Source organism: Nyctibius grandis, chromosome 4, assembly GCF_013368605.1.
Source record: "Nyctibius grandis isolate bNycGra1 chromosome 4, bNycGra1.pri, whole genome shotgun sequence".
In the NCBI taxonomy this organism is placed as follows: domain Eukaryota; kingdom Metazoa; phylum Chordata; class Aves; order Nyctibiiformes; family Nyctibiidae; genus Nyctibius; species Nyctibius grandis.
The window spans coordinates 82,078,417-82,090,617 of record NC_090661.1 but is presented as its reverse complement, the minus strand read 5'-3'; the positions used below and the strand labels follow the sequence as shown (position 1 = coordinate 82,090,617).

The window sequence follows — 12,201 nt, the reverse complement described above, 5'->3', positions numbered from 1 at the left end:
GAAACAATGTATAGATGACAGAGAGCTGCAATAACCATTCTTTCAATACTGAAAATAGTCCTTTTCCCAGCGTCTGCAGAGTCATATGCTTTCAGCTTCCTTCTGCCATTGCAGATCATGTAGCTTCCTACCCAGCAAAGGCTATGCTAGCCCTTCCCTTCACCTTTGAATAATTTTCCACCACAGCACTCCTACTCACAGAGCTGTAAATGTCAGCACATTTAGTACAGTTTAAATATCATAAGTTTGTCTACATGGAGAGGCTTGTCAGGAATAAGTGCTATGTGGTGAAGATGTAGTTTCTTGACTGTCTTCAAGAAAGAAACTGTTTGCAGAAATTCCTGCTCAACTTTCACAGATCACTTGTTCCTGTTCTCATCCGAGGCTCTGTTCTGCAGATGGCATCCTGTGTAGGACCACATTACAAATCGCATTGTGAAAACAACATTAAAAATAACCAGGAAATAAAAGTATGAAGGGGGCTATTTTTATAATTTCAGTTATTCAGAATACAGAGCGGTCCTGCAGTAAGCAGTTTTAACTGACACACACAGACCAGCAAATTACAAGGGGTACAGGAGCAGAGAAATAGTAGTTACGGCAGCTTCCTCTATGAGCTTTGCCACCAAAGCCAAGAGACCATGTATCACAGAATCACAGAATCAATCAGGTTGGAAGAAACCTCAGGGATCATCGAGTCCAACCGTTGCCCTGACACCACCATGTCAACTAGACCATGGCACGAAGTGCCATGTCCAGTCTTTTCTTAAACACATGCAGAGATGGTGACTCCACCACCTCCCTGGGCAGCCCATTCCAATGTCTAATAACCATTTCTGAAAAGAAATTCTTCCTAATGTCCAACATGAACCTCCCCTGGCGAAGCTTGAGGCTGTGTCCTCTTGTCCTATCGCTAGTTGCCCGGGAGAAGAGGCCAACTCCCACTTCACTACAACCTCCCTTCAGGTAGTTGTAGACTGCAATAAGGTCACCTCGGAGCCTCCTCTTCTCCAGGCTAAACAACCCCAGTTCCCTCAGCCGTTCCTCGTAGGTCAGACCCTCCAGACCCTTCACCAGCTTGGTCACCCTCCTCTGGACTCGCTCCAACACCTCAACATCTTTCTTGAAGTGCGGGGCCCAGAACTGAACACAGTACTCAAGGTGCAGCCTCACAAGTGCCGAGTACAGAGGGACGATCACTTCCCTAGACCGGCTGGCTACACTCTTCCTAATAGAGGCCAGGATGCCATTGGCCTTCTTGGCCACCTGGGCACACTGCTGGCTCATGTTTAGCCAGCTGTCGATCAGCACCCCCAGGTCTCTTTCTGCCGGGCCGCTTTCTAACCACTCTTCCCCGAGCCTGTAGCGCTGCATGGGGTTGTTGTGGCTGAAGTGTAAGACCTGGCACTTGTTCTTGTTGAACCTCATGCCGTTGGTCTCAGCCCATCTATCTAACCTGTCCAAATCCCTCTGTAGGGCCTTCCTACCCTCCAGCAGATCGACACTCCCACCCAGCTTGGTGTCATCTGCAAATTTACTGAGGGTGCACTCAATCCCTACGTCTAGATCATCTATGAAGATACTGAACAGCACCGGCCCCAGAACTGAGCCCTGGGGAACACCGCTAGTGACTGGCCGCCAGTTGCACTTTGCCCCATTCACCACCACTCTCTGGGCTCGGCCATCCAGCCAGTTTTTAACCCATTGAAGAGTCCACCCATCCAAGCCCCGGGCAGCCAGTTTGTCCAGGAGGATGCTGTGGGAGACAGTGTCAATGCCTTACTGAAGTCTAGATAGACTACATCCACAGCCCTGCCCTCATCTACTAAGCGGGTCACTTGGTCATAGAAGGAGACCAGGCTGGTCGAGCAGGACCTGCCTTTCACGAATCCATGTTGGCTGGCCCCGATGCCCCGATCGTCCTGCATGTGCCGTGTAATGGCACTCAGGATGATCTGTTCCATCACCTTGCCTGGCACTGAGGTCAGGCTGACAGGCCTATAGTTCCCTGGATCGTCCTTCCGACCCTTCTTGTAGATGGGCGTTACGTTTGCTAATTTCCAGTCAGCTGGAACTTCTCCAGTTAACCAGGACTGCCGGTAGATAATCGAGAGTGGTTTGGCAAGTTCATTTGCCAGTTCCTTCATTACTCTAGGGTGAATCCCATCCAGGCCCATAGCCTTGTGGGTGTCCAACTGGCACAGCAGGTCACTAACCGTCTCCTCCTGGATCATGGGAGGTTCACACAGCCCCCCGTCCCTAACTTCAGGCTCTGGGGGCCGAGTGTCCTGAGGACAACCGGTCTTGACATTAAAGACCGAGGCAAAGAAGGCATTGAGCACCTCTGCCTTTTCCTTACCCCCTGACACTACACTACCCTCCTCATTCAGCAAGTGGTGGAGGCTCTCCTTGACCCTCCTTTTGCTGTTGATGTATTTGTAAAAGCTTTTTTTGTTGTCTTGGACTGTAGCAGCCAAATCGAGCTCTAATTGAGCTTTGGCCCTTCTAATCTTCTCCCTACACGACCTGGCCACGTCCCTATAGACCTCCCAAGTTACCCGACCCTTCTTCCAAAGCAAGTAGGCTCTCTTTTTTTCCTTAAGTTCTAGTCTAAGTTCCCTGTTTAACCAGGCCGGTCTTTTTCCCCGACGGCTTGCCTTCCTACAGACTGGGACAGCCTGCTCCTGAATATTTAGCAATTCCCTTTTGAAGCATGTCCAGCCTTCCTGGACTCCTTTGCCCTCCAGGACAGATTCCCAAGGGACTCGGTCCACCAGCCTCTTAAACAGGCTAAAGTCAGCCCGCCGGAAATCTAAGGCAGAAGTTCTACTCTTGCCCCTCCTTACTTCCCCCACTATCGAAAACTCTAACATTTCGCGGTCGCTACTCCCAAGACGGCCACCGACCCTCACATCTCCCACTAGTCCTTCTCTGTTCACAAACAACAGGTCAAGCAGGGCCCCTCCTCTAGTGGGCTCATTTACCACTTGCATCATGTAGATGCACTAATTCCTTGCACGGGTAACTTGAGTGTATTTTATGATACAGCTATGCCAACCTGACAGCTGCTACCAGGGTGGATCCATTCACCACCACGTGCGCCTTTTGCTCCCCTTAAGCTAACACTGGGCAGTCTGCAAAATGAGCTAGTATAGGGCGGTAAGTCAGCAAAAAACAACTCTACCAATGGAAATAAAAATGATAGGTTTTCCTCATCAGCTAGCTCACTCAGGATTCAGAAAAGCAGGCCTGGTGAGCAAAGCTTCTTGACAGTGGCCTGAGGTTAGATTCTCTTATCCAGATAACAAAGCTGCCCCTCCATCTGCAGTCAGACGCCTGTGTAGCAACCAGTAACACAGACTAAAGGTGTGGTTTCATTTAACTGTGGGAAACACCAGACCGTGTCAGTCTGTTTACTTTCCCTAGCCTCACACTCCCACTGCTTCCGAGTATTGCGTTGGGTTGCAAGCCAGTTACACAAACCACTTCAATGGAGAGCAGACACGCCACACGGCCGAGCAAGAAGAGAGCAGAAGCACCCAGCCGAGACCCAGCAACTCGCCCAGCCCTTTCCTGAAGCAGCCACAGTGAAACTGCATTAGGTTAACACCACACTGCACTCCAGGAAAGATCAGTTCAAAACAACTGCTGCCAGTTAAAACCCCTGGTTAATCTTTTCTTGCCTCTTTGTTTTAAGTAACTGCATTCTTCTAGGACAGTGGTTTTTAGTTTACAGTATGCGTCCCCTGGACTTTTAAGAAGTCTGAAAACAGATGTTTGCCCCTTCATTGAAAACCTTTGAGGTCAAAAAAGTTAATTCTGTGAAGTGGATACAGTGACCATCAACAATTTTTGTTTTGGAGGGTGGAGAGGGCAAGTTGAAGAAGAGCAGCTCACGTTTCCACATCAGCAGAGCATTTTTCAAGAGGAGAGAAAATAGACAACAAATAAAAACAGTCTAACAAACTTCAGGGCAATGTGTTCAAACACTGGGCAAATACATATGCTGTACTCAGTTGACCTTCTCCACATGGCAAGGCAATTGTTTAAATACTGTCTGTGAGGGGGAAAGCACAGCAAAATCTTCATTTTACTTTGTCGACACAGCTTGCTTTGGTAGGATGGACACAGTCTTAAAGCTGAATGGACCCATATCATGAAAACTGATAAAAATCAATACTGCTTTCTCCCTTACCATGTGAACTATTCTTTTTTTAAAATCAGGTTACCTAGAGCTATTCAAGTAGCTGGTAAATTATAAGAGAAGCAAAAAGGGTTTTTTTGCCATTTCTCAATATTTCTAAAGAATGACGAAACATAGTGTTGTTTTGGTAGTTATCAACAGAGAACCAGAAATACTTTTCAAGACTATTCAGAGACTGGCTAATATGAGGGCAGAGTTTTTATGCCCTCCACTTTCCTTCAGCCTCCCAGCTGCTCATTCTGATCCTTGTGCAACTCTTTCCAATATGGCAACACAAGCATTCATGTGGCCACAGAGACAACGAGGGTAAACAGCGACCGGGTGGAAACAGAGGCCAGGGTAGTTTGAAGTCAGATCTGTTCCTCAATGTTCCCTAGAGAGCCCCAAAAGTATTTGTTGTGTACGGTGGCTCAGCATGGTAGTACCAGTTAAATTATTTAAGAAGCTGTGGCCTGTAGTCTAAACCAAAATCTAAACTAGCTTTAAAAATAAGCTTAGGAGCAATGAAGTGGAAAGGATTCCTTCATATATAAAGTCCAGTCCTTGGCTATCAAAAGCATTAGCTGTGATTCTGTGATTATCGTCATAATTCCATTTCCAAACCTTATGGTTTCACAAATGAATCTGGCCCATTTACAACTTTAAGAGTAAAAAGTTTGTATATACAAACAGTTTGTATACATGCTCAATATTTTCCACTTCACTGAAAAAAGCTGTCTTCTTGCTTATGTGCATGTACTATAAGGCAGAGTGCTCCCCACTGAAACCAGTCTTCCATTTGGCAGATGGCTCAAAACAAAAAAAGAAATACTAAGAGAAAAAGAAAGCACTAGTAACCTGAGCACATCATTATGAACATATCCTGCTAGCAGTTTGACTTTTCACATCTAGGAACTCTAATTCAGTGCTTCAAACTAGTTTTACCTGCAGCACTAGGAGGTTTGGGAGTCTACAGAACAGCCAGGGTTTAAAGGTTACCAAACACAAGCAGGAACCAAAATACCACTCTTTACCAAAGAGGTACTCCCACAAATACCACAAATAACTGCATATCTTGTTGCCACTACACTCCTAAAACCAAAACAAAACCAAGAAAAGGAATTCTATTGCATACTTATTCCCAGCGACTGCAAAACCCAGTGCACTGCATTTAATCCATCCTGCTTTCTGTGACTTCCACCTCAATACGTGGACCAGAGCTAAAGGAATGTTTTATAAATATCCTATCAAAAAGAGATGGTAAAAGGTCTTCTTGACTACAAGTAACAGACAAGGTTATAGATGCCTGTTAATCAAACAAAGCACTAAATTAAATTTATTGGTCAAAGCACAAGCACATTCTTTGAATGAGTGTGATGCCATGCTGTGTCCAAAGCCACAGACAAGTCTCCTGTCACCTGTGCAGGTGGGACAGACACACACACAGTTTTATCCTCTAAAAGGCATGGCACAAAATTTGTCTCTCTGTAGGAAAAATAATTTCCTATGATTTAAATATGACCCTGACACGTTCAGGAATTAATTTACAGTTTGACTAAGTTGGGAATCAGAAAATAACTTTTCCAATGTAAAGCACACACATGGCATTAGACCAGCGTAACTGGAATGACAAATCCATATCCACTTTTCCCAGCATCACCAAGAACTTAAATAATTTTGTGACCCTAAATTATGGCACCCAACCTGTAAACCTTGATACACCAGGATCTTAGCAATGCTGTGGTCCTTGACAAAAGGCCTGCAAGAAAGTCTTGAGAAAGAAGATCATACAAGACTGCTTCATCTGCCTGCATCAAATAAAATCTACGCTTTTGAGGCTCTTATCCAACATTAAAAAAGGAGAAGACAGATTGGAGGTGGAAGATTCACTTTGGAAACTAACTTACATCAATGTGAAACCAAAAAGAAAGTTCACGAAAAAGTTCTCCCTACCTATAGTCATTTGTCCCCTTTGATATCCTAGTTCTTCGGCTTTATTAGTTTACTTTGGTATCACTTAATTTAACAACAGAAAAAACAAGACCACAAATCCACAGTTATAAAGAAGGTAATAAGACTCATAAAATTTTATCTTACACCATTTTAAATTTGCTGCACTAATTATTTTCCATTCTTATTTTTAGTGTTTCTTATATGACTGAACCTTGGCAGACTGACATGCAGTCAGGATGTATAGACAGAACTCCCAAGAGCATTTAAATCCATACCATGATATTGAAGAGCTGAAAACAGAAGTCAATGACACAGGGAATTCCAGGAATCACACAAATCACTGAGGGGAGGATATCAATATTTTAAAACAATTATGAATTGATCTGCCATTAGAAAGAAGAGGGGAAGTAACAGCATTTAAGTTACCTTTCTTTCTACCTTCAAATGTTTTCTAATCATTTCATTAGAACAGCCAGTATTTCTTAAAACTGCACGCACCTACAAAAGCTGTTGCAGATGCTTAAAATCCAGTGACTTTTTCAATAGTATATACAATCGCATATATAATAGTATATACAATCATATATACAATCACAATGAGGGTTATTGTTTGTTTCACAGCCAGTGAAATTAAGTTGTCTTAAAGATGCTAAAACATCAACAAGGAGGGTGAGAAACAGCTGATGACTTCCAGAGGAAACAATGAACCACTCGCTAAAAACCTATGGAAAGTCACATCCGCCACAGTAATAAGTGCTGCAATGAAAAAAATATACTTAACAGTTAAAGAGATTTTCAGGTCGAAAAGTAATTGACCAGATTTCACCCTGTAGCCTAATCCTCTATGTCCTGGATTACTTACTTGTGCACCTTAGCCTGGCGTCCCAAAGCTGCATCACCCCGTTGGACTACAAAACTGCTTCTGACAGAACACCGGTACTCTCTGCGTAAGTATGTGAAAAAATATTACTAATTAAACGCTGTAGCAATGTGACATGCACTCAGGAAGTTCCTCTCTCCTGGCTGTGAGGGACACACAAAGCACAAGCACACATTAATATACCTAAATATAAATACTCTATTGGTCTTAAACCATGCTAGATAAACATACTTCACCCCTTAAAAAGTCCCACTGTTAATGTAAGTCAACTGGGACAATGCGGATTCCAGGATGAAGGCCATTGCAGCCCATCTATCCATGCAAGGTGCCTGCTACAAACAGCAATACAGAATACCAAGTACAGTATGAACATCAGCAGCTAAATTTAGAGAGTAAAAACATCATCTGTTGCATACTGATTAGACTGAAACACTATCAAGGCAACAGATGAAACCTGCAGAAAGACGGATTCATAGGTGAGCATTTGAAACTAAAAATAGCACATATCATAACAAATACGTATTGCCATATATTAAAGTATTTTTCTTTATTTTAATGAGTAGTTACTCCAGAATCCTGCTCTGTAGATTTAGAGACTAAATCTGCTTTGGAATCTAATGCAGAAATTAGATGTGGTAGAGATGGGCCTTTCCAATTCAAGACTTCAAGGGGAAGTCTTAGCCTACATTTTTAGCATAAGAATACCAGAGAGACCTTCGTCTAGATAGGAGTCAAGCCTGATAAAGCCCTGCTTTACTTTGTCACATCCTTCTGCTACCCAGAAAATTACAGAGGCCCTCCTGCCAACTTTATCTTCATGTGATAATTCCCTTGAGCACAGAATTTTTTTTTTATTTCTGCCAATTTGAACTTATCTGGTGAAAAGTGAACACATCAGGCAAGAAATTAGAACTGCAAATATAAAAGTCTATTAATCATGGAGGATTAAATAAATGTTCAAAAAAAGGTTTCAATGTCTCCTCTACCCTTATTAAAAAACCAAACAAGAACAAAAAACCAGAACTCACAACTAAAGCCACAATCAATACTTTGCCTTCCTTCATCAGAACTAGTAAATGCAATTCCCGTGCATATGAAGATTTAAGTGTTGTAAATTCCATATGGCCTTGCAGATTCCCACCTAACTGGCAAAGGGCACGGTCATTACTCTTCTCCATACAGGTGGGCTATAATATTCCCATTGGCAAGGGAGGAAGAGCAGCTGTAAGACGCCTTACATCCCTCCTATACTCTGAAGTCTGGTGTTTTGAACTGCCTTGATTTACTCAAGTATCATGTGTTAAATTTAACGCAGCACCTTCTACCAAGGACAGTAAGTACACAGCGCAATTCATCACCATGAGAAACACAAACAACGAAGGCAGTATCTGGTGTTCATTCACTATCTCAGCAACAGTTTAAACAAGTAAATACAAATGAAGCGTTTAACGTTATGTATGCCTATACAAAAAAAGCTAAAAATTACGTCTGCAAATAATTAAACACCGTGGATGCAGCACATTTTTCCAGTCTAGTTCGCTGACGGAGAATACCTTTCAGTTGCTTGCACAACCCAACCCAACCCGACACCTGCAGCAAGGGACCCGCACGGAGCAGCCTTGCCTTCCCCCCCCGCCCTCCCGGCGCCGGGATCCGGCTACATCTAACACGCCCTGCCCACCCGCCGCTCCCCGGGCCGCGCTCCGCACCGGCACCTCCGGCCGCGCCCCAGCACACTCACCCGCAGGCCGGGCCCGCCCGGGGAGCGCCGCCGCCCCGCACGCACGTGCGCAGCCGCCGCTGCCCTGTCCCGCGGCGCGGGCAGCGCGGGAGCGGCAGCGGGAGCCAGGGCCCCGCCCCCGGCACCATGACGTCATCGCTCCGGACGCGCACCTGATCCCCGGGCAGGTCGGGCCTTAAAGGGGCAGCGGCGGGGCCGGGGCGAAGAGGCCGCTGCCTCCAGAGCCCCCGTGGGGAAGGTCGCCAGCCGGGAGCGGGCATAACGATGATGGCCGCGCTCAGGTAACACCTGGGGCCCGTCAGCGTCCCTCGAGGGCCATGTCTGTGCTGCCCGAGGCCTTACACCACCTTCTGGAAACGCGGAGAGCCTTCAGTCGCGCCCCGCCCTCAGCGCCAGGCCCTCCCGCTGGACGCTTGCTGCCCTTCTCCCCAGAAAAAGTTATTTCGGGGTGCTACTTATGTAATAACGTGGGTAAGCAATCCGCTCTCCCGGTGGATTTTAGCAGCATACTTCAAATCTGTTCCCCTTCTTTTCGCAGCTCTTTTCTTTAAGAAGGCCCACGGCCACCACGGGATGCACCTCTCTGACACACTTGTCATCCACGAATCCAAACGGCAGCAGTTCTTAAGCACCCGAAGGCCACAACTTTCCTCTTTCACCCCAAAAACGCAGTGCCAGTTTGACCATCAGCGAAGGGAGGCTTGCTCGTTCTCAGCTGTGTGTACAGAACAACAACAACTACTACTTTTATGCTAGATACTGTATTTCTGCCAGAAGAAACCAACCAACTGAACGTGGCACAAAACCGGTTACTGTTTAGTTTGTACCATCAACGCCTGGGAAACGAGACCCACTCAAAATGTAACTGGGACAGATCAAACTGTTACCACTATCCTCTTCCCTAATCAAAATCAATTGTCCTCTTACCCAGCTCAGTGATCCTCTCTACTAAGGAAACATGCTGGAGGACAAGAGACCTTTAAATCAGTATCTGCATCACTTCCACTCAGCTGGGCAAATAACATTAAATGTGGAAGACAGAAGAATTAAATGGAGGATATGAATACTAAAATTTCCTATTCAAGAAGCAAATTTGAACAGAAACACAGTAGTTCCTATACTGGTCATCCTTCCTATTTATATCTAATCCATACAGAAAATATTGTATTGCCATATACCCAGTCATGAAAACACATCAGCCTCACTTAAACCCCAAGAAGGTTGCTGGGAATTCTCAAGCTGCAGCCATGCAGGCACTTTATTTCTTTCATGACTATTATTAGCATGAAGTCACCAGTCTTAAATGCCATGTCCTCCAACTTTCAGGGCAACTTCATGCAAATCAATTCATCTCTGTCTGCTCCAATTCCTCATCTGTAAAACACTGACAAATGATACTCACTTTCCCCAATTTTCAGCTATGCTTTCAGTGATAGTTCTTACTTTTGGATATCAAAGATGAAATTATAATAGAGGAAAGTGTCACTCATTGCCCAACTAATATCACAAAGGTTTTACTTAACCTTCGACAGATATTTCCAAACAATGATTTGGAAAAAATTCCTCCTTTTTATTTGTTCCGATGCATGGGTTCCATCATCAAAAACAATGTTGGCCTTTGGAAGTGCAGCATTCAGAGCAGATGATGAGACAGCATTCTGGTTTGCATGTAGGAAAAAGCTGAGTTACGCTTTAACACAATATATTATAGCCTCATACACAAAATATTGCTTCTTGCTTTGGTAGTAAGGAAGATACTGTAGAAGATACACTTATTAAAATACCCGAATTACATTCAACGCTCATTTTCCCCTATAGAGATTACTCGTTTTTTCCCCCCCTGACATTTTTAGGCATTCATATATCTAAAAACATTTTCTTCATGTTTAGAGCCTTTTTCCCCCCCTCATTTTCTGAGTATTTGCAAGATTTGTGTCTCTGCTTTACTGAGGTTAGTTATCTAACATTACTATACTAAGTAATCAGGACTATCTGTCAGAAAATGGTGAATGTGATATGGCATGTTTTCTAAAATAGAATTTCACATTCACACTAATCTCAAACTTCACATGGACAGAATTTATATGACATTATTTTAAGTACTTTTTAAAAAAAGTTTTAGAGTAATCTGTATTAAATCGATATTGATGGTAAGCACCAATGCCAAACACTTTTAGAACTAGGGGATCTCATCCTCTCAGCTCTCTAGGATGTTACTCAAACATTAAAAGTTAAAGTTTATTGCTTTTTCGTCTTTCATTGTAAGCTGAGAAACAGTGTGGAACAATCAAAACAGTTACATCTACACTATAATTAAAAAAAACACTGTCAAAAGCTAGGTTGTCTGTTCATTAGTGCTAGATTCAATTTAGCATCTCATTTGCTAAAATTTTAGTGGCAAACAAGCAGTGGGATTTTATTTTAAAGTATATTTAGAACAGATTATCTTAATTATTGATAGTATTAAATGTGGAATTTAAACACAAATACAGTTTTCCCTCAATAACAATAATTTTAATCATTTTAAAATGTCACATTAAAAAAAAAAATCCTTTGGTTGATTGTTACTCATCCTGTTTGGTGCCCTTTTGATCACTGAGCTCCCACCCTTAGAGAGACAGCTATGCAGCTTCAGTTGGAGCCTGGAAGTCAGCTCTTCACAGCTGACAGGTCGACTATCGTCTGTAGCATGTTTGCAGTGCTACTGCTTATCCAGACTGTTGTGTTGCCTTCCCCTAGAACCAACTATTAAATGAAACCTACATATTTACACATATTACCATCCAACATAGCTATCCACTGGCAATGTTGAATATTCAAGACTGAATTAAAATTACAGCTCAGTTCTGTTTTGCACAGTGAAAGCACAACAAAATCACTTCTAAACATTATTTTATGTAAAGACCAATGGATTTTCCCCCAAATCTCAGTAGCCTAAATAAATTCAGTGTCCTTTTAGTAGCCTAAATAAGTTCGGTGTCATTTAAGAGCACTTAGCTACTAAGTTTCTAACATAGGACAAACTTCATTTACTTCTATTGCAAGGAGACAGTTCAAACTCCACTCTACAGTGAAAGTGGGTGTATCTGTCTCATAGTCCATGTTTAAGCACATAAAAAAATCTTACACTGAAATACTGCTGAAGAGTAACAGAGTAGTACAGTTTAGCACGGTGGTCTGTGCTCAAGAAAGCAGAAAGGACTTCTAATTCTTTAGAATTCTCTAGAATTAGAAGTATCTAAAAAATTTACACGGGACCAACCGACTTGTTAGCCTTCATTTTTCATATCAGTCACCTATAATATTTTCAAACAACAATAGTCTTGCAATAAAGATGAGCCACATCCCATTTTGGAAGCGTATCAGCACCCAGTGCTTTGTTAAGAATGGACCTTCATCCACTTCCTTCAGAACTGAAATGCACCACTCAAGCTTTAGACTTTT

The 12,201-nt window shown here is 43.3% G+C and overlaps 1 protein-coding gene across 12 annotated transcripts in view; it reads right to left on the bottom strand.

Moving 5' to 3' along the window:
* The window catches only part of USP54 (ubiquitin specific peptidase 54), a 121,174-nt gene that overhangs the window by 84,969 nt on the left and 24,004 nt on the right, over nt 1-12,201 (bottom strand). For 7 of the 12 annotated variants that reach the window (XR_011047912.1, XR_011047911.1, XM_068397608.1 and 4 more), the window contains exon 1: nt 8,758-8,835. The exons of 2 other annotated variants lie outside the window; for them this stretch is intronic. The gene's annotated coding sequence lies outside the window, so the exon portion shown is untranslated. Of the gene's footprint in view, nt 1-6,998; nt 7,080-8,757; nt 8,836-8,909; nt 9,032-12,201 lie in introns of those variants that run through there. 3 more of the 12 variants (XM_068397611.1, XM_068397612.1, XM_068397609.1) reach the window with 3 other exon arrangements.